The sequence below is a fragment of the Ovis canadensis genome, chromosome 11 (genome assembly GCF_042477335.2).
Source record: "Ovis canadensis isolate MfBH-ARS-UI-01 breed Bighorn chromosome 11, ARS-UI_OviCan_v2, whole genome shotgun sequence".
Lineage (NCBI taxonomy): Eukaryota > Metazoa > Chordata > Mammalia > Artiodactyla > Bovidae > Ovis > Ovis canadensis.
In genome coordinates this window covers 42,129,897-42,153,257 of record NC_091255.1, presented here as the reverse complement: position 1 = coordinate 42,153,257, position 23,361 = coordinate 42,129,897, and the positions used below count along the sequence as shown (strand labels likewise).

At 44.3% G+C, this 23,361-nt stretch overlaps 1 protein-coding gene across 4 annotated transcripts in view; it reads left to right on the top strand.

Moving 5' to 3' along the window:
* The window catches only part of SPECC1 (sperm antigen with calponin homology and coiled-coil domains 1), a 203,860-nt gene that overhangs the window by 9,745 nt on the left and 170,754 nt on the right, over positions 1–23,361 (top strand). The gene's annotated exons all lie outside the window — the stretch shown is intronic.

Sequence of the window (23,361 nt, the reverse complement as noted above, 5' to 3'; positions counted from 1 at the left end):
CTCTCATACATGTCCCATATGGACTTCTGCGAGAATCTCTCTGGACTTGGGCCAGGAGCGGAACTGCCTGCTCATAGTGTGTGCCTGCACTTAGTATTTAGGACCAAGTACCATTGATTGCTTCTGAGCGAGGCCATACCATTCTGCATCTCCCCAGAGTGCACTGTATTCCAAAGACCTTTCTCTTGCAAACACTTGGCATTGTCCAGCTTTCTAGTTTTTCGCAGTCTTACTCTATTTACATTTCTCTGGTTACTACTGAGTATATACACTTGAGAATGTGTATGCTTGCTACCTTGTTGTGTTTTCTTTAATGTAAATTGCCTGTTCATGCTGTTTCCCCATTTTTGTTTTTTTGGCCTCGCCACATGGCTTGCGGGATCTTATTTCCCTGACCAGGCATCAAACCCTGACCCATAGCAGTGAAAGCCCCAGTCTTAACCACTGTACCATCAGGGAATATCCTCTCCTCCATTTTCCAGTTGAGATTTTTAACTAGAATATTTTTTAGACATTAACCACTTACTGATTTTTAGATGATGTAAATGGTTTCTCCTGATACATGATGTCCACTTTGTTGTTAGTATCTTAAGGAAATCCTTAATTCTGTAGTCAAAATAACCAATTTGGGGGGAGGTAGGGGGAGGGAAGGATTATGAGTTCAGGATTAGCAGATGTAAACTATTACATACAGGATGGATAAACAACAAGGTCCTACTGTAGAGCACGGGGAACTGTATTCAGTATCTTGTGATAAACCATAATGGAAAAGAAATATGAAAAGAATATGCATATACACACATATATATATTGTGTTTCTGCTAAGTCGCTTCAGTCGTGTCCGACTCTGTGCGACCCCATAGACGGCAGCCCACCAGGCTTCCCTCGTCCCTGGGATTCTCCAGGCAAGAACACTGGAGTGGTTTGCCATTTCCTTCTCCAATGCATGAAAGTGAAAAGTGAAAGTGAAGTCGCTCAGTCGTGTCTGACTCTTAGCAACCCCATGGACTGTAGCCCACCAGGCTCTTCCATCCATGGGATTTTCCAGGTAAGAGTACTGGAGTGGAGTGCCAAAGTGACTCAGTTATATATAACTGAGTTTTTTTAAATTTGACCCCAGATACCAAGATAAACGCCTGTGTTTGTCAATTGACAACATGTTAATAATCAAGACATTTCACATAAAAATCCAGATTTTTAGCCTCTGTTGAATCAGCTGTGTTTCAGTGTCAGCTGTAGTAACTGAGTGGTGGACTATCTGCCACCTGGCGTGCCTCACTTGTTCCCGTGTCCTCCTGGTCATGTGGTCTTCTGAGTTTATGATCAGCCCCTGCTGTGTGTGGAGCAAAACCTTGAAGATAAACAAGCGTGATGATAGTGTCCGTGAAGGTGCTACCTGAATGTGATTCTGGGGTGAAGTGGGCTTGGAGCTCAGAGCACGGTGCGGTGGCTGCTCTCATGGTGGTAGTGAGTGTCAGCACAGGAAAGAAAACCAGCTGCACTAGTAAATATTCTAGGCTTTTTAGGAGTCACAGTGTCTCACAACCAGTCCCCTCCAGCTCTTATAGCTCGAGGGGCGTGCATGCATGATCAGTCACTTAATCGTGTTCAACTCTTCTGCCATACACTGTAGCCCACCAAGCTCCTCTGTCCATCGGATTCTGCAGGCATGAATACTGGAATGGGTAACCATGACCTCTTCAAGGGAGGGTTCGATCTTTCTGACCCAGGGATTGAACTTGCGTGTCCTGCATAGGCACACAGATTCTTTACCATCTGAACCACCTGGGAAGCCCATAGCTTGAAGGCAGGCATTGACAGTATGTCAGTGAATGTGATCCATTCGTTTGGTCCAGACTTGCCCCGCAGACTGTCATTTTCTGACATTTTCGCCTGTTGTTTCTAAGGTGCAGGCTCACAGCATTTGCCTGATCACTGGGAAGCAAGTACCTGCTTGTGCCAGTGCCGAGGTGGTGCTGGTGATGAAGCACACTTTCAGTCTTCAAGCTCCAGCTCTGGGTGGGGAGACAGACAAGTGAGGAGAACAGGCCAGGATGGGTCTAGGGTGGAACGTATCAGGCAAGACTTTTTGTAAGAAGGAGGCATCGAAAATGAGCGGGGAGAGGAATTAGGCAAGACAGGGGCAGGGCCTTTTTGTGCTTCATCTGTAAAACCCAAGAGGTGACAGTTTCACTCACTATGGCCGGAAAACAGAGACCTGGTTTTGTGGTGGCAAGGAGTGGGGGCTTGGGGTGGAGGCAGTGGGGGTCGTAACCAGCCCTAACGTGGGTAGCAGAAATGATGGGACAGAGACTGGGTAAAAATTCCACACAAAATCCTGAGTCCTTAAATTATCAGAGGTTGATGATGACAGCCCCCATGCTATCAAATTGTGTCAGAAAATAAGAAATCGAAGAACTTTAAATTCACAAAATCAAAATAATCCTGATGGAGAAGAGTAAAGCCCACAAAAGTCAACTATAGACAAAGATGACATATGGATATATGCAAATATCCTAAATAAAACAGCAAGATGAATTCAGCAGAATTTCAAGTAGGTTTTCTTCTGCAAATTGAAGATTGCTTTGATATTAGGATATAGGTTAGTTTAATCCATTGTGTAAGTAATGAAAGGGGAAAGCTATGTAATCACCTTAAGAGAAACTGAAAAAGCACTTGATGGAATCTGACTCTGAACCTTTTATGTTTCCTTGAAAAGTATTCACAGTCTTGCCTTCTGGCATGCAGGCTCCCTGCCTGCCCAACTTCCTCACCTTTTTGTTTCCTCGGCAAACCTCGGCTCATTATTTCTTTGTTCTTTCTTAACTTTTAGCCGCACTGTGTGAGGCATGTAGAATATTAGTTCCCCAACCTGGGATCGAACCCATACCTCCTGCTTTGGAAGGCAGAGTCTTAACCACTGGACCGCTGGGGAAGTCCCTGTTTCTTTTTTTCCTTTTAAAATATTTATATTTATTTGGTGGTGCCGGGTCTTAGTTGTAGCACGTGGGATCAGGCTCCCTGACCAGGGATTGAATGCAGGCCTGCTGCATGGGGAGCATGGAGTCTTAGCCACTGCACTGCCAGGGAAGCCCCTCTGCTCATTATTTCTTCACCTTTTCCTTCCCCATGTCCTTTGTGACCCTTTCCTGTGTCCTCCGTATGGAGTAAGTTACCTCTTCTCTCCAGTCTAGGCAGTACTAATCAGACCTCCTGTCTTGCATTTTGGTAGTAATTCTGTTTCTCTCTATACTTAGTTGATTTCCTTCTATCAGAACCTTGTCCCGGGGTGGGCCCTGGAGATACAGAGATGAGTAAGATGATACTGGTCCCTTGGCTCTAAACCCCCAAACTTGTCCCCTTGCTCCCCTGGCCACTGCTGCCGCTGCTGCTGCTAAGTCACCTCAGTCGTGTCCCAGAGACGGCAGCCCACCAGGCTCCCCCGTCCCTGGGATTCTCCAGGCAAGAACACTGGAGTGGGTTGCCATTTCCTTCTCCAATGCATGAAAGTGAAAAGTGAAAGTGAAGTTGCTCAGTCGTGTCCGACTCCTAGCGACCCCATGGACTGCAGCCTACCAGGCTCCTCCGTCCATGGGATTTGCCAGGCAAGAGTACTGGAGTGGGGTGCCATTGCCTTCTCCCCCCCTGGCCACTGCCTCCAGCTAAAGGTATAGGTGGAGGCCCCAGGGGAGACCAGGATGTGAGAGGAGGGGGAGCCAGGGGATTTCTCTCCCTCGTTTTCTGCCTTGGACGTTGCTCAGGTGTGGTCCCAGCTCCTGCTGAGGGATACTTGCCTCTGGCCTTTGTCCCACTGAGACAGGCCAGGACGCAAGCCTTTGCTGCAATGCTTGCACCTGAACATATCTCTCCTCCAGCAAAAAAAGTACAAAGAAACTATATGGAGCTAAAAATAACTGTCTGTGCAGTTGATGTACATTCTGGACAAAAGATACAAAGAGACCAAAAAACCCAGCAGCCACTTTTGAAGAGCCTTGAGCAAAAGCAGAGTGTTGGGAACAAAAGCAGGGTATTGAGCATGCCCCCTGCACTCAACACCACCCTCACCTAACAGGAGAAACAAGCTCACCCTCACTCAGGGAGCAAGCAAGGGGACCTATTGCTCTCAGTATCCCCTGCTGCAGCAGTTCAGTTCAGTTCAGTCACTCAGTCGTGTGACCCTTTGTGCTCAGTCGTGTGACTCTTTGTGACCCCATGGATTGCAGCACACCAGGCCTCCCTGTCCATCACCAGCTCCTGGAGCTTGCTCAAACTCATGTCCATTGAGTCGGTGATGCCATCCAACCATCTCATCCTCTGTCGTCCCCTTCTCCTCCTGCCTTCAATCTTTCCCAGCATCAGGGTCTTTTAAAATGAGTCAGTTCTTTGCATCAGATGGCCAAAGTATTGCAGTTTCAGCTTCAGCAGCAGTCTTTTCAATAAATATTCAGGACTGATTTCCTTTAGGATAGACTTGTTGGATCTCCTTGCAGTCCAAGGGACTCTCAAGAGTCTTCTCCAACACCACAGTTCAAAAGCATAAATTCTTCTGTGCTCAGCTGTCTTTATAGTCCAACTCTCAGTCCATACATGACTACTGGAAAAACCGTAGCCTTGCCTAGATGGACCTTTGTTGGCAAAGTAATTTCTCTGCTTTTTAATATGCTGTCTGTGTTGGTCATAACTTTTCTTCCAAGCAGCAAGCATCTTTTAATTTCATGGCTGGAGTCACCATCTGTAGTGATTCTGGAGCCCCCCAAAATAAAGTCTGTCCCTGTTTCCCCATCTATTTGCCATGAAGTGATGGGACCAGATGCCATGATCTTAGTTTTCTGAATGTTTAGTTTTAAGCCAACTTTTTCACTCTCCTCTTTCACTTTCATCAAGAGGCTCTTTAGTTCTTCGCTTTCTGCCGTAAGGGTGGTGTCATCTGTATATCTGAGGTTACTGATATTTCTCCTGGCAATCTTGATTCCAGTTTGTGCTTCATCTAGCCCAGCTGCAGCAGGGGCCCTAACAAAGCCTTGCCTGAATTTCTTGTCTGGCCTCTGGTCAATTTCTATGGACTGGAGAAGGTCAAGAACCCTGATAGGTATCACCGCCTCCTTCCTTTGCTCCTCCAGCCTTATTAAACCTGCTGGAGGGCTCCTGCTGTTGTGAGTCTCTGGTTTGTTCTCCACTCTCACTTAGTGTTTTAGTCATTCCCCAAACCTTTTGGGGCTTCCTTGGTGGTGCAGTGGTAAAGTATCTCCAATGCAGGAGATACAAGTTGGATCCCTGGGTTGGGAAGATACCTTGGAGTAGGAAATGGCAACCCGCTCCTGTATTCTTGCCTGGAGAATCCCACTGACAGAGGAGCCTGGTGGGCTACAGTCCAAGAGGTTGCAAAGAGTCGGACACGATTGAGCATGCATCACTTGCTTCATTTGCAAACCTGTGACCAGTTCCCATGTTAAATTCCTTCTGTTGAGCTTTGTTGTTGTTGTTCACTTGCTAAGTTATGTCTCTTTGCTACCCCATGGACTGCAGCACTCCAGGTTTCCCTGTCCTCCACTATCTCCTGGAGTTTGTTTAGACTCATGTCCTTTGAGTCGGTGATGCTATCCAACCATCTCATCCTCTGCTGCCCCCTTCTGCTTTTGCCCTCAATGTTTCTCAGCATCAGGGTCTTTTCCAGTTAGTCAGCTCTTTGCACAGAGGCGGCCAGAGTATTGGAGCTTCAACTTCTGCTGAACTACAGCTCTTGAATTCTGTTTTCCAGATTGGACCCTGTCCAGTATAGAACAAGAACCCCACTTCTAGATGCCCACAGTCTTACAAGACAGACCTGGAAACAACTGTGATTTTTGTCTGTTTCATGCTGCTTTCTGTCTTCTTCTGGAAGTAGACCTCGCCTCGAGCATAAGGATTGGCCATCACCCAGACTGACACCATCATAGGACTTCACACTCCCTGTTCACAGAGGCTTTTCCAGGAGTCATATCATGTCCCCAGACCAGGCTAGTTACTTTCCTCTGAGTTGTTTGAAATGGGTCTGGTGCAGCCAGAGCCCCCTACCGTCTTGGGAGTCGTAGGAGGTGTGAGTTCTGTGGAAACTTGGTCTTTGGTGGTTTTTTCTTTTGTTGTTTTTTTTAATTAATTTGTTTGGTTCAGTGTATGTCTCCAGTGCATAGTGAGTGCCCTGTCAACACAATTTCATAAAATCTAAGGTGCCATCCATTTTCAAACAATTATTTTGTGTTCCACTAAGGAAGAAAAAAATACTGTTAATTAAACCATAACATAGTTTTTTATGTGCACTTTTTATTTTAGATGTATGAAAAGAATCTTTTGGACATATTTAAGATAGTTTATACCATATAGTTTATATCATACAGTGTTTTTATTTGTATATAAACAGGAAAGTGTAAGTGCTGTTAGCTGCTTAAGGCATTTCTAAAACCTCTTCTTTTTAAAATAATTTTTTCATGCTAAAAATTTATTAACTTTTAAAACCAACAAATATCGTTATCAAATTCCTATTAAAACCTCCTCTTTGAAAAAAATTATTCATTCATTCTTTTATTTTTGGCTGCACTGGGTCTTCGTTGCTGTGTGCACGCTTTCTCTCGTTGTGGGAGCCGGGGCTACTCTTTGTTACGGTGTTCAGGCTTCTCAGGTGGAGCATGGGCTCTAGAACACGCAGGCTCAATAGTTGTGGTGACTACCGGTTGCCCTACGGCGTGTGGGATCTCCCTAGACCAAGAATAAGAACCGGTGACCCCTGCTTTGGCAGGCAGATTCTTAACCTCTGGAACACCAGGGAAGCCCTAAAACCTTCTCTTCTAAGTCACTTTTGACTCCAGGTTGTTTGTGATTTTTCACAGATGAAGTCCCCTCTGCCACCAAGAACCCTGGTAACATGTTGTGTGTGGTTGTGAAAGTGTTCCACGTTGTCTCCAGCGTTTTCTTTTGAGCTTGTGACACCCATTCTGTGAATCTGATGCTGGCCCTTCCTTATCGCACCTAAAGGAATCTGCAGACTGTATTGATAAAGCAGCCAGGACTCACACCGCTCCTTCGATGGTCCTCTTTGGTGTGAAGCCTGGAATAGTGTAGGACCACGGTCAGCTCTGAGGCCACCTGGAGTGAAAGCCAAGTTACCGTGCTTTTCAGGGAGCTTATCCTGTCACAGACTGAGCAGCATGGACCAGCCAGCGGTGACCATAGGAGGCCTGCTGACCTCAGGGATATTAACATGGGTGTTTTAGCATTGGTGGATTGTGATATTTGCACAATTAATTTAATCAATGAATCTGGTGGGGCCCAAGACCTCAGGGATATTAACATGGGTGTCTTAGCATTAGTGGATTGTGGTATTTGTACAATTAATTAATCAATGAATCTGGTGGGGCCCGAACCCTCACTGAGAGAAAGGCAGAAAGACTTGGGGAGAGAGTCTCCCCGGGTTCAATGGTTCCTTGGGCCACATCCACCCTGCACTTTCCAGGGTTTATTTACGAAATCTGGTCCTCCTTCCCTCTTCCTTTGTGAAACTAGTTTAGATTAGTTTCATGTCACTTGCAACCTAGCAAATCCTGACTAATCCAGAAGCTTATAAAATGATTATAAACAGTGTGATGTGTGCAGGAATTAAAGTGTATTCAGGCTCTGAAGTAGCATCAAGGAGAGAGAGACCTGCTCCGTTTGAGGAGGTCAGGCTGCGACTCTAGACTCTCCGAGGTGAGGCGGGGCCCACCTCTGGGTTGCCTCCCAAGGACCCTGTGTATACTCTGGCTTCCAACTACTTGCTCCCACTGTCTTTCTCACCACATAATTTAAAAAAAATCAGTTTAGGGGAGGATGAAACGTGTGTTTTTTACTCCCATTTATAATGGTATAATTACCTTTACTGGTGCTCCTTGAATTTTTGTGTGTGTGAATTTGAATTTCCTTCTGGGCTCACTTGCTCTCACCTTGAAGAACTCCTTCCAGCATTTCTTGTAAGGCTAACAACAAGTTCTCTGTAGGATGGCAGACATTTTATTGGCTTCTGTGTCCACCATGCCTATAATAAGATCTGAGGCTGGTCTTACAGGTAATAAATAGTAAGGCAGTAGGACATGACTCACCTGAAATGAATCATTCCATTGCTGAAGGCAACTTTTGAAACTTTACAGCTCCCCCTAAAGGTGACAGTATACCACTGGTGTGTCTAGCCACCAAGCTATAGGTGAATGAGGGTTTTCTTTTCTGCCAGGCACTCTTTCTGTATTGCTTTGTGACTCCCCCTGCCCCCCCCCCCCCCCCCGCCACTTGCTCTGTTTCAAATGTTTATCTTTACCATCTTTATTTATGTATTTCTGGCTACACTGGGTTTTCAGTGCTGTGAGCAGGCTTTCTCTAGTTTTAGTACTTGGTCTTCTTATTACGGTGGCTTCTCTTGTGAGCAGGGGCTCTCGGATGCAAGGGACTTCAGTAGTTGTGGTTCATGGGTTTAGTTTCTTTGTGGCTGGTGGGATCTTCCTGGACCAGGGATCCAACCCATGTCCCCTGCATTGGCAAGTGGATTCTTAACAGCTGGACCATCAGGGAAGTCCCTGCTTTGTAACTTTTAAGTCATTTGTTCAATTTCTTTTATTATTTTTTTAAATTTGTAGTGCAGAAACTTTCAAACATTCACAAAAACACACAGCCTCATATGGTACATTTTCATGTACCTATGACCTGGCTTCAGTGATGATTTAACTCACAGCCAAATTTGTTTTATAAACTTCCACCTAATCATCCTCAATATTATTTTGTAAGTTGCTCAATTTATTTTCCTCATTTTTATCCGGGAAAGAGTGTGACAGTATCCTGAACAAACTGAATTAAGGTGTAAAGAGAAAACCCTGTAAAAGCCTTTGATGTGTAGTAAGTAGATGAAAGCTGTATTAGAAGTGTGGGACTTAGTCACTATAAGCAGCAACAAAGGATGCTTAACACCATTTGCTGGGTTTGTTTTTCTTAAAAGAAGCTGTAGTCTGGCATTTTAACAAGAGTTACAAATGACAGGGTGGTGTAGACTAAGTCTAGCTTTGAGACTGTAATGATACAGGACTGTAAGTTTATAGCTTTTTTAGTTGACTGTAACTGTCAGACATTTTAAAATTTAGGGCTTCCCTGGTGGGCGAGTGGTTAAGAGTCTGCCTGCCAATGCAGAGGATGTGGGTTCGATCCCTGATCTGGGAAGAGCTCACATGCCTCAGAACAACTTCACAAGCCCCTGCGCTGCACCTACTGAGCCCAGACGCTGCACCTGACTGAGACTGTGGGCCACAACTGCTGAAGGCTGCACACCCTAGAGCCTGGGGTCCTCAGCAAGAGAAGCCACCACAATGAGAAGCCCTCAAACCGCAACTAGAGAAAGCCCACATGCACCAATGAAGACCCAGCACAGCCAAAAATAAATAAATTAAAATATTTTAAAAATGTAGTCTTATAATTAAAAACAAACACTAATTCAATAAAATTATTTTGGAGAGAAATCATGTTGAAAGATTTTAGTAGTATCCTCAGAGTGAGATGTTTTAAATGGTTCTTCTGGACATAACCTGCTATTCATTGTGAAGACATACATTTACTTACCTAGCTGCAAATTGATTTTGCTGAGAGAAATAAGGCCTTTGGTTGGTCATTCTACATTCTCTCACCTATCTCCCCAGTGACACAGGAAATGCATTTGCAGGGTTGGCAGAGGAAATTAGGATTTGTTGTTGTTGTTCTGGAGTATATTAACACTTAGGCTCATACTTGATAGCTTCACTTCAGTGAGCATCCTCCTTTAGTTAAACTGGCCTTGAGTGTTCTCCAGGGAAAAATAGATTGTTATGGTTTTTTAACACAAATGTGTGCATGAACTGTTGAGGAAGAACTTCCTTTAGTCACAATTTCAGAGTTACAGAACACATGTTTGTTATTATGATCTTTCAAGTTTGCTAACTGCTTTACTGAAAATAGTACATGGAAAAATATAGCACAGTGTGTCCCAAATAAGCCCGTGGGTATTTCTTTTTAAAAGTTATAATTTAAATTCTGTCTTGATCTTGTCAAATGCTTTCTTTTAAAATACATGTTTATATAAGCATTTGCTTTAGTGCTTCTGTGATTGAACCAAAAGGGCTTCCCTGGTGGTAAAGAATCTACCTGCCTATGCAGGAGACTCGGGTTTGGTTCCTGGGTTGGGAAGAGTCCCCTGGTGGAGGAAATGGCAACCCGCTCCAGTATTCTTGCCTGGAGAATCCTGTGGACAGAAGAGCCTGACGTGCTGCAGTCCATGGGGTTGCAAAAGAGTTGGACATGACTTAGAGACTAAACAACAATTGAGCCAAACAGCAGGGAGAATGGGCAGCTTCTGCTCAAAAGACTGAAACTCCCCCAGGTCTCTCAGGGAGGGGCTTTTAAAGACAGTGTTAGTGGTGAGGATTGTAGGGGGTGTGATCAGCTTGTACACAGTTCTCTGGCGGTTGGTGGTGAGGTGATCAGGAGTCAGCGTCCACAACCTTCTGGTTCCAGGGGGTCTGAGGTATGTGCTGGTGGGCTGCACGCACTTAACTCCAGCTGGGGGGGCAGGGGGTGTCAGTCTCTGCACCACTCAGGGGACGTGGCTTAGACTACTGTCTAGAGCCCTCGAGGAGGAACTGAAGGTCCAGCACCTGTGTGGTGGCTTAACTATTATTATTTTGTCTTACTTAACTGTTTTCCTTTGTTTCTGCATTTTCTCACTTCTCTGATTAACTTTGGAACTCAGGGAAGGCCTGTGAAGCTAAAGCTTTTCTACAAACAAGAGGCAGGGGACACGGTGGGATAGGGTGGGGTTTCTGTCCCTCTGCAGGGTCCTGTTCAGTTTAACTTTTCCTTTGAATTTGCCTTATTTGTCTGTTAATTCAGCAAACATTTGCTGATTCCCTGATCCATGCTAGATAATGTTCTAGCTACTGATGATGGGTGGGATGTGAAGCAGACAAGGACCCTGCTCTCAGTGAGTTTATAATCTAGTGGGAAGATAGGCAGCCAATAAGAAATCTTCAGGCTGTGGCCAGCCTGTGTGGAGGACATTGAGCCGCCGGTAGTGTGAGAGTGAATGAGCTTGGGGGCAATACCTGGTCATCATATTTATACTTTAATTTAGTTACTGTTATCAGAACAGGAATATGGGAGAATGGAAAAACCATGGACTTTTTCTGTGTAAACCTTAGGTTTTCTAACACATGTTGTGTGAACGTCAGAAAATTTCATAATCTGTCTGATTCCCAGTTTCCTCAACTACTCTAAGGGTAAAAGAATACTACCTAGCTCATAGGGACTTTTTGAGGAATAAATGTGACAATTTAAGCAAAAACCCTAGGAAAGTGCTTGGTCTCTAACAGTTGCTTTATAAATAGTAACTAACATATTTCTAGAGGCTTCCCTGGTAGCTCAGCTGGTAAAGAATCCGCCTACAATGCAGGAGATCCTGGTTTGATTCCTGGGTCAGGAAGATCCACTGGAGAAGGGGATAGGCTACCCACTCCAGTATTCTTGGGTTCTCTGATGGCTCTGCTGGCAAAAAGAATCTGCCTGCAGTGTGGGAGATCTGGGTTCAATCCCTGGGTTGGGAAAATCCCTTGGAGCTTAATTTCTTTCTTCATTAAAATAAAAAAAACTAAGTTCCCCCATGATTTCATCAGTTTTTCTATCCGGTGCCTAATGAGATGTTTAAAGAGAGCACCTTAAATAGCCATACATGCCCATGGTCACCATGGTAACTGCTAGCATGGGAACTTGCTGTTGTGGGCTTATTCATTTCCATGAATCACCACAGTTTAATGTACATCTTCTGTTGGTCAGATTTTGTTGAGGTCATAATTCACAGGAAGGGAACTACATTTGTATTTAATGCAGCAAAGTTTTGTAGAACTGAAGAATAATAAGTACAACAAGAATCTGGACACCAAAGCAGGGTTCTAGTGCAGAAATGGCAGCAGCACTGCAGTTTCTTCTGTGGGAATGCAACACATTGTGGTTCAGAGGAGTTTTACTACCCCAGCCAGCTAGGGGTGCAAGCCGCAGACTGGGAGCAGGCAGAGACCCCGAGACACCAAGTCCCTCAGGGCTGCTGACGGGAACTTTCCATAGAGGAGATTCCAAGGCCAAGGTGGTCGTCTTCTTAGATAGACAGCCAGTTAAACACCTTAGGAGAGCATAGTGCACAGGGAAGCAGGTACGTCAGAACAGTGAGGCCTACAGCCAGCCCCAGAGACCCGGCAGGGTCTGCGAACAACAGCGAGAGAAGGTGGGACGGCTTGGGGAGATACTAAGCTGACTTGAGAGTTTCCCAACTTGTGGGCGCATCTGTGTTCCTAACAACACAGTTTGTCCTGGATCTACTTGTCCTGGAGACAGGACCAAGCTAAACAGCACCCTTTCTTCCTTTCCTTCTCTCTCGGTTAAGGAGGTCTCTCCTCTGTCCCAGATCAGTGGCCAAGGGGTCCTACCAAGACCTTCATCAACTACCCCCACCTCATTGACACTCTGACTTCTCTCTCTCTACTGATTTTTTTTTAAAATTTATTTATTCGGCCATGTTGGGTCTTATTTGCGGCAGTCGGGATCTGTAGTTGTGGTATGGGGGATCCAGTTCTCTGACCTGGGATCGAACCTACGCCCCCTGCATTGGGAGCATGGAGTCTTGGCCACTGGACCACCGGGAAGTCCTTGTACTGATTTCTTCTCTCTCCACCTATAAACATGCTCAAAATTTCCAATCTTAAAGAGGTGTCCACCCAAACTCTCTACTCTGACCTTTAACTGTTGACTTCCTTTCATGGCTAAGTTTTCAGGAATCACTTGACTTTGTCTCTTATTTCCTCCTTAACTCTGTGACTTTGCTTCTTTTTGAAAAAAAAAAAATTAATTAATTTTGGCCACAGTGAGTCTTCCTGCTGCACGTAGGCTTTGCTTTAGTTGTGGCAAGTGGGGACTGGTTGCAGCGCACGGCTTCTCCTCCCGGGGGCTCCCCTTGCTGCAGAGCATGGCCCTGAGTGCAGGCTCAGCAGTTACGGTGCACAAACTTAGTTGTCCCACAGCATGTGGGCTCTTCCTGGGTCAGGGATCGAACCGGTGTCCCCTGCATCGGCAGGTGGACTGTTAACCACTGGGCCCCCAGGAAAGACCTGTGACCTCACTTCTAGCTCTGTCTTCTGTAGACTTTGTTCTCACTACGTTCATCGTGGGGTATGTCCATCCGTCCTCTGTACTCTTCCAGCTGAGTGTGTCTGCATTTCAAATTCAGCAAGAAATGAACTCATCATCTGCTTCAGTGCTATGATGGTTTGAAAACATAACTGTAAACTCTTTGATACGTTTCCTTTCAAGAGGTGGGGCTTAATGCCCTGTCCATGAACGAGGGCTGGGATTAATCACTCCCTCCTAATGAGTTGAATAGGGCAGAAAAGATGTGTGAGACGTGAGGGTCATTAAAAACATTGTGGCCTCCTCCTTGCTCTCTCTTGGGTCACCTGGTGCAGGGGAAGACGTGTACCATAACTGAAGGATATTCAAGCCACCTATAGAGAGGTTCACTGGGCAAGAAACAGAGGTCTGTCAGCAGCCAGCGGTTACTTGCCAGCCATGTGATTTGAACTCCTCGGAGCTCCTGTCCCAGTCAAGTCTTCAGATGGTGCAGCCCCAGCTTAAGTATAATCCAGCAAAGCTTCTCCTTGATTCCTCACCCACAGAAACTGTGAGATGATAAATGATAAATATAATAAAATTTAGCAAGCTGCTAAATGTTATGGGTATTTGTTACCCAGCAGTAGATGAACAATGCACATGGCAAACCTTGTCTTTTCACAATCTCAACAAATTGTTTTCAAAAAAGAAATACCTCCTTCCTCCTAAAAATTCAACTGACAACTCAAGTTCTATTATTTATATTTAGGTATCTGTAAGATCATGGCATCTGGTCCTATCGCATCATGGCAAACAGAAGAGAAAAAAGTGGAAACATTTTAATATCTTGGGTTTCAAAATAACCATGGATGGTGACTACAGCCATTAAATTAAAAGACATTTGCTGCTTGGAAGGAAAGCTATGATAAACCTAGACAGTGTATTAAGAAGCAGAGACATCACCTTGCTGACAAAGGTCCGACTAGTCAAAGCTATGGTTTTCCCAGTAGTCATGTATGGATGTGCAAGTTGGATCATAAAGAAGGCTGAACGCCAAAAAATTGATGCTTTCGAACTGTGGTGTTTGGAGAAGACAATTGAGAGTCCCTCGGACTGCAGGGAGATCAAACCAGTCAATCCTAAAGGAAATCAACCCTGAGTATTCATTGGAAGGACTGATGCTGAAGCTGACGCTTCAATACTTTGGCCAGCTGATGTATGTGAAGGGCTAACTCATTGGAAGAGACTCTGGTGCTAGGAAAGATTGAGGGCAAAAGGAGAAGGGGGTGGCAGAGGATGAGATAGTTAAATGGCATCAATGACTCAATGGATATGAATCTGAGCAAACTCTAGGTGAGAGGGGAGGACAGAGGAGCCTGGCATGCTGCAGTCCATGGGGTCGCAAAGAGTCGCACACGACTTCATGACTGAACAACAGCAACAATTTGTTGATTCAGCCTCTTATGAATTCCTCTTTCATTCTCCATTTATGGTATCTCATCTAGACTGTTTAAATTGCCTGGAAATGGGTTTCTTGCTTCTAGCTTTACTCCCTTATAATCTGTCCTCCATGCTGCCATCAGAACAGTTATTCTAAAGTATGAGTTTTTTCTCCTTGATTCTTTGCTTAAACCATCCTCATTGACTAGGGCTTATCAAGTCCAGACACCCTAGCAGTACAGGTAAAGCCACTTGAGGTTTGAGTGCTTCTTCCTCTTTTCTGTGGCATGCCATACATATTCCTTGAAATTCAGAGCATGATTTGATAGAGGAATTCTGCTAACATCTTGTTCTGTTTTCTCTGGCCAAAACATGTATCATTAACTTTGGGGCAGTTCTAAAAACATGTTCCATTAGTGCTGTACCAGTTTTATCTCTGTGGGGTGCAGCAGTAAATGAGGCCTCTGTTGTATTCCTGTGAAACTCATAGGACTTTGCACAGAGAAACGTTATTTTACCCTTGAGGAAGAACTTGGTTGGTTTACCGAAGAGGCCATGGTGCTTTGTCTGAAAGTCCTGTGGGAAGCATGCGTGGTTTTCTGCCACTATTTTAGAAGCTTCATAAAAACTATGAAGTGTTCTAACCCTTGGGAGCAAATGCATCAGGGGGCCAATAAATTCCAGTTTTTCAGTATACACTACTGTGCCTCCTGCCTGCACATCCCTGTTTAACTGGCTGGCTGGCCGCATAAAGGACACACACCTCTCCAGCTTACATTTAGTCCTGTTCAGTATGACCCTTGCAGTCAACTGTACAACAACCAAAAAGCTGATTAAAAATAGAAAAGAAATAGTGACCCTTCTAACTGTAGAGTCATATTTATACTGTCAGCATGACCTTTATATTTCCTTAAACCACTCTCTGGGCTTCCCTGGTAGCTCACACGGTAAAGAATCTTCCTGCAGTGAGGGAGACCTGGGTTCGATACCTGAGTCAGGAAGCTCTCCTGGAGGAGGGCATGACAACCCACTCCAGTATTCTTGCCTGGAGAATCCGATGGAGGGAGGAGTCTTGGTGGGCTACAATCCATGGGGTTGCAAAGAGTCAGATATGACTGAATGATTAACACTTCACTCTCCTCTATCAATTTTTCTAAACTGATGTAATGCTACAAAATAGAAAAAGAGGAAAACTGTGAATTTTAACAAATATGAACACTAGCATACAAATATTATTAAAATATTTGGTGAAAACATAGTAACAGACTAACCAAGATGAACCACATCCCTTAAAAAAAATAATTATTTACTTATTGGGGCTTCCCAGGTGACGCTAGCGGTAAAGAATCTACCTGCCGATGCAGGAGCCCCTGGAGATGCGGGTTAATAAAAAAAGATGATTATCTTGGACTGTGCTAGGTCTTCGTTGCTGTGTGGGCTTTCTCTAATTTCGGTGTGCTGGCTTCTCTTGTGGAGCATGGGCTCTAGGGCACGTGGGCTTCAGTAGTGTCAGTTCCTAGACTCTAGAGCACAGGCTTAATAGTCGTGGTGCACGGGCTTAGTTGCTCCGAGGCATGTGAGATCTTCCCAGACCAGGGATCAAACCTGTGTCTCCTGCATAGGCTGGTGGATTCTCTACCACTGAGCCACCAGGGAAGCCTGAACCACATCCCTGTAACTGAAGGTTGGATGCAGAAAAATAACCAAAGTATAAATTTCAAACTTAATGGTTATATGAAGAGTGTAACAGGATTTCAGGGAAAAGAATAATCTTGCATTTCAAGATAACATTAATAAAATACTTGGGCTTCCCTCATAGCCCAGTTGGTAAAGAATCTGCCTGCAATTCAGGAGACCCGGGTCCAGGGTCTGGTTCCTGGGTTGGGAAGATCCCATGGAGAAGGAAATGGCAACCTAGTCCAGTATTCTTGCCTGGAGAATCCCATGACAGAGAAGTCTAGCAGCCCATGGGGTCACAAGAGTTGGACATGACTTAGGGACTAACCTACCACCACAATTAGTAAAATACACTTGAGTAAAATCGTTGCACTTTTTTCTTTTGAAGTTGAAATTCCCAAAGTAGCTTTGGATGTATGAATCCCGTTTTTCTTTCATGTATTCAGCAAACACTTACTCAGTGCGCTATGCTGGGCTCTCAGCAAGGGGCAGAAGGAAGAGGCCAGGGCTTCTGCCCTCACGGAGCTGGTGTTTGGTTTTCTTCTGCGTCATATCCAGTCTGTACTCTGCTGCTTAGTTTTCTGTTTCTCCTTTTTCTTGCCTCTTATGTTTCAGATCCATAAACTATTTTAAGTCTACTTTCTCATTTCAAAGTACTTTGTTCTCCAATCTAAACAAATAGTAACAGTTGTAGCATTAGTCCTTGTGTATACAGGCTTAGAAATTCCATTTTTAAAGCACATTCTTATAAAAACTCATAGAAGTGCAGATAGTAAAATGTGAAAGGTCTCCCTTTATTCTTTTACTTCAAAATAGATATATTTGTTTGACTGAGCCACATCTTAGTGGTGGCATGTAGGATCTTTGGTTGCATCGTGCAGACTCTCAGCTGTGGCAGGTGGGATCTAATTCCCCAACCAGGGATGGAACCTGGGCACCCTGCATTGGGAGCGTGTAGTCTTAGCCACTGGACTATCAGGGAAGTCCTGAAAGTCACCTTTTACAATCTCCTCTCCAGCTGCTTCCCAAGATCCATGCATACAAGTATGTGAAAGTCCTATTTCCCACATTTTTGCTGATGCTGTTATCCCTTTAAAAAATATTAGCCAATATGATGGCTTTAAAAGTATCTTATTGCTCAGTTCATGCCTGCTGGGCACTGGGTAGATGAAGCATCTTGTCCTGTGTTTATTAGTCTTTAGTATTTCTCTGAATTGTCTTTTCCTACCCTTTGCTTTTTTTCCTCTGGAACTGTTTGTTTCTTCTTGAGTTAATTTTGGTAATCTGTGTTTTCCTAGAAAATTATCTGTTTTCCCAGTTTACAACTCCATATATATAATTATGTCCTCTTTCTTGTTTCTAATTTGGATGCCTTCTTTTTTTCTTCTTTGATTAAATTTGGGTGAAGTTCTATCTTGTTTGTCCTTTTAAAACACCAGCTTTTACTTTTATTAGTCTTCAGGACTGTTAAAAATGTTTTTGGTTTCATTAACTGCTGCTTTTTCTTTATTCATTCCTTATTTGTACCTTCTTTTGTTATAATTTGTTTATTTTTGGTTGTAGTGGGCCTTCATTGCTGCATGAGGGCTTTCTCTGGTTGCAGCAAGTGGTCTTCTCATTGCAGTGGCTTCTCTTGTTAAAATGCACAGACTCTAGGCACACAGGCTTCAGTAGTTGTGGCACGTGGGCTTGTTAGTTGAACCCGTGTGCCCTGCGCTGGCAGGTGGATTCTTAATAGCTGGACCACCAAGGAAGTCCTCTTCCTTGCATCTTTTGTACCTTTTTGGAAGCAAAGTTTCAAAAGTTGTTGCTGAGGGTTAGGAGAAGGGCATCAGCCCTGTTCCCTGTCCCCACCCCCCATCACTAGTACAGAGAGTTCAGAATCAGGAAGAAACAAGTCAGGCATCAGGTGGAGATCGTGTAGGCTTTGATAGTAGTAAGGCTGGCTTGAAGAATAACGCTCAACCTGCGATTAGTCAGGCTAATGACCTTTCCCCTCTGAGTTAGCAAGAAATTCTTAGAATAAATGCTTTTTGGGAGGTTCAACATGAAAATAGAGTTGAATAAATCAGTTGCTCAGTAGCAATGAGGGCTTTCTTGGTGAGGTGGTTCAGTTAGTAAAGAATCTGATGATGAGGTGAGGTGGTTCAGATGGTAAAGAATCTGATGATGAGGTGAGGTGGTTCAGATGGTAAAGAAATAAATGCAGGAGACCTGGGTTTGATTCCTGGATTGAGAAGATCCCCTGGAGGAGGAAGTGGCAACCCACTCCTGTATTCTTGCCTGGAGAATTCCATGGACAGAAGAGCCTAGTGGGCTACAGTCCCTGGGGTTGCAGAGTCGGACATGACTGAATGACTGACACTTCCACTTCTCTCAGGGGCAGTGAGGGCCACGTTCCCTTGGGGGAGTTCAGTCCTCATAGTTCCATCTGGAGACCCAGATTGGAAACGGAAGGGTGGCGATATGGCAGATCCCAGCTGGCAGCTGGCTGAGCAGGGAGCTGACGGGGAGCCTGGTGGAAGGAGGTGGTCCTGGGATTCAGACTGGGCGGGGAGGCCTTTGGGAACCCGAGTCTGGGAAGAGTGCAGGGGTTTCAGCTTAACCAGCAAACCAGGCTGTGAGGGAGGAGGTGAAGGGCTGCTGGACGTCAAAGAGGGCCTTTCAGTGTCAGAATCCCTATAGTAAGGAAGTCAGGTGGACAGGTACATCCCCAAGGATGCCGGGACCTGTGAGGGAATGGGGCTGAGTCATCCTTCAGGCTCTGGGGCTCTTGTTCCTCCCACTTAGCTCAACATCTGCTTTGAAGCCAAAAGAATTGCTGCTTTCCTATTCCTGGCTAATTAAACAGTTCAAACATATGCATCGCCTCCCTCAGCATCCTCACACGGGAGGTGCTGTGTGGGTGGCAGGTGTGTGGCCCTGGCAGCGAGGGGTGGTCGGGGTGGAGTGGGAGGAGAGTGGGGAGGGGCCAGCCCTGGAGCCACACTCGCCTCTTGGCGACCTGACCTGTCAAGGCTCCTTTGGGCCTGTGAGTTCATCTGGCCCTCCAGGGGTGTTTTTATGACAGTATATCAAGGCTAAACTGTAAGCCAACAGGCCTATGTTCCTAGCCACGTGTTTGCAGAATGAGTTTGGTCTTCCTGTTTCCTCAACGAGGGTGCAGTGACCCCTGTCCAGAGCTCGTACAAAGGGCAACCTCACTAACCATCTCTCTCCCTGTCCGCTGTGTCTCCCTCTGTAATTACTTCTCTCTATGTAATTTCCTACAGTGAAATTTGATGCTTTAGACGTAAATTAAAAAGTCATCTAAAGAGATGGTTGGGTTAACATAAAAGTCAAGCTCCTTTAAGGAGGAATGATTTTTTACAGTCAGGTCACACAGATATTTACAAAGAAGAGCAGTGTATTGGGTTGGCCAAAATGTTCATTTGGGTTTTTCCAAAAGATCTTAGGAAAATCCCAAATGAACATTTTGGCCAACCTAGTACTGTCTTACATGCTGGTGTCAGGTTTCAGAGTCTATGTATGCAGGTAGGGCTTCCCGGGTGGCTCAGGGGTAAAGATTCTGCCTGCCAAAGCAGGAGACACAGGTTCGATCCCTGGGTCGGGAAGATCCCCCGGATGAGGAAATGGCAATCTACTCTAGTATTTTTGCCTGGGAAATGCCATGGACAGAGGAGCCTGTCAGGCTGCAGTTCACGAGGTTGCAAAAGAGTCGGACATGACTGAGCGACTAAACCACCACCATCAGCACATCACGTAAACACTTTCTGTTTATACTCATTTTCCAGTAATAAGCACAGAGTCTGTTCTGGCTGCACGAAAGAGACTATGAAGAGTTTTCAGCTGTTTTTGCCCCTGGGAGGGTGTCCTTTCATGTACTTCATCACAGGTCCTTGAGGGCATGTCTCCACTATAATGCAAGGGTCCTAAGGACTCTTACTCTGACAGTCTTTGCAAAGATTCATCAAACATCTCTTTGAAACCCACTCAGAGTCATTTTCATCTTTTGGCTTTGTCCTAGGTATTTTTAGGGTTGATAGATTTATTTTTTCCAAGAGCAAACAGAACATTTTAAGGCTTTGATTTTTGGCTAAGGCTTAATAAATTCTGTTCCATGGAGAGTGGGCAGGTTTCCTGCTGAGGTGCTTATGAACTTGGGTGGCACAGAGATTTCCTCTTAGCACTAGCTTGGAGTTATGAACCCAGCCCAGGAGGGAGACCACCCTTGTCCTGTGCAGCTTCTGCACCAGGGGACACCTGGACACACTGTCATGGCCTGTCACCTCCCTCTGTTCTGAGGTTCCCTGTCCCCACAGAAGACACCTTGTTCAGGGTTTACTTGTTTCTACACTTAAGAAAGCCTGCCTGGGGTCATGCTGAACTTAGTCTCTGCAGAATAAGCCATCAAGTCATAGAGTCTGCTGCTCTGAGAATGCCTAATGGTTATTGTGCTGAAATAGTACCATTAAAATGATAAAACAAGCCGTGTTCATCTCAGCTAGTGTCAAAAAAATCTTAAGAACATAATGACAATTAGAACCTTCCATCATTTCAGCACCTAGAGGTAACATTCTCTTTTTTATCATTTATTTTCTAAACTTTTATTTTACCATGGTAAGAACACTTAACTTGAGATCTACTCTCTCTCGCTTTTAAAAAAAATATCTATTTGGCTGTATCAGGTGTTGGTTGCAGCATATGGGATCTAGTTCCCTGACCAGGGATTGAACCCAGGCTCCCTGCTTCAGGAGCAAGCAGTCTTAGCCACTGGACCACCAGGGAAGCCCCAAGACCTACTCTCTTAAATGTTTAAGCATACAATAAATGATTGGTAATTAGAGGTACAGCACTGTACAGCAAATCTCTAGACCTTACTCATCTTGTTTGACTGAAACTTTATGCCAGTTGATTGATTAATTAAACTTTATGCCCCATTCCCCCTCTCCTAGCCCCTAGTAACTACCATTCCACTCTTTGATTCTGTGAATTTGGCTATTTTAGAGTTCCTCAGATATGTGGAGTCAGGAAGTGTTCTTTCGTGACTGGTTTATTTCACTCAGCATAATGTCCTGAGGTTCATTCATGTTGTCACATGCTGTGGACTCTCCTTACCTTTTTTAAGGCTGAATCACATTCCATCTTTATCCGTTTGTCTGCTGATGGACACTTCAGTTGATCCCACATCCTGGATATTGTGAATGGCACTGCCATGAACAAAGGAATGTTAATGTCTCTTAGAGATCCTGATTTCAGTTCCTTTGGGTAAATACCCAGAAGCGGGATATGATATTTCTACAGTTGACCCTTGAACAGCTGGGCTTGTACTGCGTGGGTCAACTTACACACAGATTTTTAAAAATAAATATACAGTTGACCCTCTGTAGCCATAGGTTTTGCATCTTCAGTTCAGTGCTGATACAAACTTAATACATAACCATATATTCCACTAAATATATTGTCATCTTTGTTCCACATCATCAAATATTTTACAGTATCACTTATGAAACTTATATAAATCACATCATAAAATTCACTATTTTGAGGTATACAGTACAGTAATTTTCTTGTGTATTGACAAAGTTGTGCCACAGTCACCACTATCAAATTCCAGAACATTTTTATCACCCCCAAAGGGAGTCCTGGAGCGATTATCAGTCACTCCCCATTCTAACTCCTCCCTTCACCCCACGGCAACCACTAATTTACTTTCTGTATTTATGGATTTGCTATTCTGGAAATTTCATATGAATGTATTCATACAATTGTGACCTTTTTGATGTGGCTTCTTTCACTCAACATAATGTTTTCAAGGTTCATCTATGTTGTATCATGTCCCACTACTTCGCTCCTTTTTTTTAAACTTCATTTGTTTTTACTGATGAATAATATTCCATTGTATGGATCTCACATTATGTTTCTCCATGCATCACTTGATGAGGATTTTTTCCTACTTTTTGGCTATTGTGAATAGTACTGCTGTGAGCATTCGTGTACAGATTTTTATTTGAGCTCCTGTTTTCAGTTCTTTGGGGGTACATACCTAAGAGTGGAATTACTGGATCACCATGGTGACTGTCTTTATCTTTGAGGAAATGCCAAATTTTTTTTTTTTTCACAGATGCCATGGCAAAAATGCCACTGGAGAAAGAAATGGCAACACACTCCAGTATTCTTGCCTGGAGAATTCCATGGACAGAAGAGCCTGGCGGGCTACAGTCCATGGAGTCACAAAGAGTCAACATGACTGAGCAATTAAACAAACCACAATACCATTTTACATTCTCTCAAACAGTGTATGGAGGTTCAATTTCTCCATATCTTTGCTAAAACTTACTATTGTCTTTTTTAGCTGTAGTCATTCTAGTAGATGTGAGGTGCTATCTCATTGTAGCTTTGATTTTTGAACCGCTAATGCCTAATAATTGCAAATATCTTTCCATGTGCTTATTGGCCATTTGTATGTTTCATATTTTCCTTGAAGAATTGTCTGTTTGGCTCCTTTACCCATTTTTCACTTGGGTTACTTGTCCTTTATATTGTGGATAATAGACCCTTATTAGATATGTGATTTGTAAATATTTTCCCCCATCATGTGGATTATCTCTTCACTTTCTTTCTTTTTTTTTTTTTGTAATTTTATTTATTTATTTTTGGCTACGCTAAGTCTTTGTTGCCACGCAGGCTTTTTCTCTAGCTGCGGCGTGTGGGGGCTACCCTCCAGTGGCGGCGTGTGGACTTCTCATTTTGATGGTTCCTCTTGTTGTGGAGTACAGGCTCTAGAGCACATGGGCTTCAGTAGTTGGGACCCTAGGGCTCAGTAGTTACAGCTCCCAGGCACTAGAGCCCAGGCTCAGTAGTTGTGACACACAGACTTAATTGCTTTGTGGCATGTGGGATCTTCCTGGATCAAGGATCAAACCCGAGTCTTCTGCATTGACAGGTGGATTTTTTTGTTTTTTAAACCACTGAGCCACCAGGGAAGCCCTCACTTCTTGATAGTGTACTTTGAAGCACAAACGTTTCTGATTTTTACGAAGTCCAGCGTATCTAGTTTTTCTTTGGTTGTTT